This window comes from Mus pahari, chromosome 12 (assembly GCF_900095145.1).
Source record: "Mus pahari chromosome 12, PAHARI_EIJ_v1.1, whole genome shotgun sequence".
Lineage (NCBI taxonomy): Eukaryota > Metazoa > Chordata > Mammalia > Rodentia > Muridae > Mus > Mus pahari.
The window spans coordinates 36023075-36027084 of NC_034601.1; the positions used below are offsets into that span (position 1 = coordinate 36023075).

Genomic DNA, 4010 nt, shown 5'->3' on the forward strand with positions numbered 1-4010 from the left:
TATATATATATATATATATATGTGTGTGTGTGTGTGTGTGTGTGTGTGTATTTCACTGATAGATCCTATTGTGTTACTCAACTCTGCATAAGAGTAAAAAAATTAGTTAAAATTTCCCATATGTGAATGTGAATGTGCGAATGAATATATGCCGATCCAATTTATTTACCAAATCAAATCTGGAAGATTCAAGGTCCTCCAGAGAAACAGAACAGAATGGTGTGTGTGTGTGTGTGTGTGTGTGTGTGTGTGTGTGTAGAGATTTATTTTTAAGAACTCGGTCACAAGTTTAGGGAGATTGGCAAATCCAGACTTGTCTGATGGTAGACCAGCAGGCTGAGAAGTCATGGAGGAGCTGGTACCACACACAGTTTGCTGTTTATTCTGCTGCTGTCTTTCCCTCTTGCTCAGGGGAGATCAGCCTTTTGATCTTCTCAGAGCAATAGCAATGTCTGAGGCATTACCACATTATGGGTGGCAATCTGCTTTGCTCGAATTCTATTGAGTTAAATGTTAATCTCATCTAAAAACACTTTAAATTGACACGGAAAATTATCACAAATCCTCACCCAATTTGATTTGCTAGCGCTTGTCATTCTCTGAGCTAGGAGGTAATCTTCTCCGCTTAGTATAAAAAAAAAAAAAGTAGGTTGGGTTACTTCCTCAAAGACCAATAGAATCTTGATCCTGAGTTGCTGTGAATTAGTTACTGAACATTCCACCATATCTTAAAGATTTAGGAACTGATATGGTTGGGTGACCCTAGGAAACCTCTTCAACTCATCCTATACAAATTATTTAAACAGAAGACAGTGTGGGTATGTTATAAATACAAGACACATGGTGGCCTAGCAATAGTCTGTGTGCAAAGGAAAGAGATGACAAAGAGGAAAGATTATAAATCCCCTAGAAGAATAAGCTAAATCATGCTGATAATAGACACTCACTTAATCCCACCTTCTGATAACTAAGTAACTGGCTTAAATTCACAAAGACTTGTGTCACATTTGGATAGGGTTCTGAGAAGGCAAATTGCTAGTTAGGAATACAGCTGTCGTGGCCAAGGTTGGGAACGAGCATAGCTGAGGACCAGCACAGGGGCACGCAGTACAAAAATGGGGGTATTTTATTTTTTAAACTTTAACTCCAAGTCATTCTTTCTTAGATTCTCTATTTCAAAACCAAGTATTCTGTAGCTCAAAGGGTATTGTGGAACTTAATTCATTTAAATTGCAAAGCACTTCAGAACTCACAGATGAAACGTATTATTGAAGTACAAAGCTCAGGTTCATTATTAATAAAATCGGTCCTTCAGAGCACAGTCTCCTTTGAAATGATTGACTCCTTGAGAATGCCTGAGGTGAGCAGGAGATGGCCTTCATCTAATGAAAGAATCAGACAAATGGAGTCATGTATGCATGTTAACCCTTTTATGAAACCTTTGTAAGAACCCATGTCCAACTCTAACTCGAAGGAAATTCCTTGCTGCAGAGTAGTGCTGACTGCATGTCGGAGCTGTGTTCAGAAGTTTTCCAAGAGTGAAATCAATGGAAAAGAAGCCACATCTTGAGTTCTTTAGTGAAGCTAATGGGATTCAATTCTATACTAATCAGAATCGGGAATATCCCATATTTTCACAATAATGAGCCCTCATATGAGGGGACATTCTTTGTATTACCACAGAGATGGCTCACCCTAGCTCACTTTCATTCATCCCTAACAAAATTATCGAAGAAATTAAAGTCTAAAGTACATTAAACGTTTTAAAAATGCTTCCCTGTGGCTGCTTCTTAATAGCCCAATTGTGCTGCTTTTCTCCTGCCTTTGCTTCTGTGTTTTCTGTCACATCTACATTGTGTATATTGGGAAGGGGGAATGGACACTGTATGTATGAATGGACACAGTTGGTTGGGGTTGTTTGAATGCATTTCTTTCAAAAGTGGGATGACAAATAATACTTCTATAATGAATAAGAAATTAGTAACTCCCAATGTTGTAGATGAAACTCAAACATTTTAGACAAAAGGGAAAAAGCAAACAAACAAACAAACAAACAACTTATTGCTCGTCAGTTGCCATTTCTGGGAGATTTCTTTCTATTATTCATGAGTGTTTGGTGGACCTTTTATTTATCTGGACTCATGTCTTTCATGCCACATGTCTTAATTCTCTAGTAAGCCTTTGCTACCCAGGCACATTCTATACTGCTGTCCCATTCTATAATTCTGGGGGTTTTGTTGGTTCAATTTATATGTGACTGTGGATTGAACCAAATGCCCCATGATAAGTACTCTACCACTGCCCACTGCCACACCCACTCCCATCCCTTGTAATTCCAGGAATCCTATCGGAGACTGCTCAGCTGGCCATTTCCTACAGAGAGGTTGATTGAAGAGAGATTCACCTGCCTCTCCATTTTCTTACCCACCAGTTTTTCTCTTAGCAAGTGTTTTCTATAAGGAAAGAGACCTGTGACCTTGTACCTGGAGCTAAAATATGAAACACAAGCTTCCTCAGAGATTTAGCTGAGTGAACTATGTAGGAAGAGGAAACATCCTAATTAAAGGTTTATATCTCACAGTTCAGAGTAGCCACTGGATTCTGGAATTGACACTTAGTTGTCAATTTTTTTTTCTGGTGTGCTAGAACATACTTAGCTCCGATATTACTAGTGTTTGACATTAATAATTCTTGTCATGACAAATGATCTTTGCATCACATGGTATCAGGACAATATTTACCCACTTTTAATGGGTTCATGTCAACACCTAACCTCAAGGGAGAATAACAAAACACTATCTCTGGAGACAGTGACAAGTTAACAAAATTAAACCTCGTTGAAAACTAACAAACATCCCAAGAGAATCCTTCCTTTCAGTCTCTCAAGTGACTACTAGCCTTTTCCCTTTCTGATAGATGCATATATCTCTGTGTCTGAGAATTATAAAGGCAAGGCAATTGGCATAGTAAACAGGAACATATGCAGAGGACTACCATGACCATTGTCAACCATCCTTTACAGATTTACCTACACTGGATGCTAGCATAACTCTTAGCTATAACTCTAGATGCTTCCCTGAGTTCTATAATTCTAGGATATAAGGAATATTTTGGGTTTATTTTGTTTGTGTTTTTCTTTCTGTCTTAAGGATTCCTGTTAATTCACTTACAATGTCAGTTGTATACCTGCTTGCAGCTTCCAAACATTTCTTTGTGTACCCTAACTACAGTTATTTACTTTCTTGGGTTTTTTGTTTGTTTGTTTGGTTGGTTGGTTGGTTGGTTGGTTTTGAGAAGCAAAATGATGTTTTTACCTCGCTAATGTGTCCTAGATTTTGTTAAAAAGATAAAGCAATTGTGCATTTCTGCTTTATCTGACATGATTTTGTCTAAAAGTTTTAATAATAAATGGAAATCTCAGTGTAATATGCCACAGATGCTCTTGTGGCTGGCTACGTGGACCCACATCTACAGACAGTGGCCAGTACTTTTTTCCCAAACCACTATTACTCATCCACGAACAGGACTTCATTGCATGCACCTAAGTAGAAAATAGTGTTAAAATGTGAGTCTAGCAAAAGTGTATTTTCAGCTTAAATTTCATCCAGAATATTGATAACATCATCATTACTGGTCAATGTATTCTACCTGATTTAATAATCACCTCACAGCATCCTTTAAACTATCCTGTGATACAGATCACAGAAACTTGAGAGATGATAGAAGGTGAGGCACAGGTAGGTTGGGTCATTCAAAATTAAAAGCTTATTTGGAATTCAGGTTTATATCTTTCCAACTGTTTTTTTGCAGACTCAATAGAGCATAAGAAAGCTCCCACAGCAGCGAGGAAACAGATAATTGACTATTGGTTTTCGAAATTCAATCAAGTCTGATGTGTCTGCAGCTCTTAAGGTTTACAAGGGGGATCCTGTACCTTTCTCAGCAAAAAAAAAAAAAAAACAAAAAAAAAAACAAAAAAAAAAAAAAAAAAAAAAAAAAAAAAAAAAAAA

At 37.4% G+C, this 4010-nt stretch overlaps 1 protein-coding gene across 2 annotated transcripts in view; it reads left to right on the forward strand.

Moving 5' to 3' along the window:
* Lsamp (limbic system associated membrane protein) overlaps window positions 1-4010 on the forward strand; it is a 2126592-nt gene that overhangs the window by 1135053 nt on the left and 987529 nt on the right. The window lies entirely within an intron of this gene.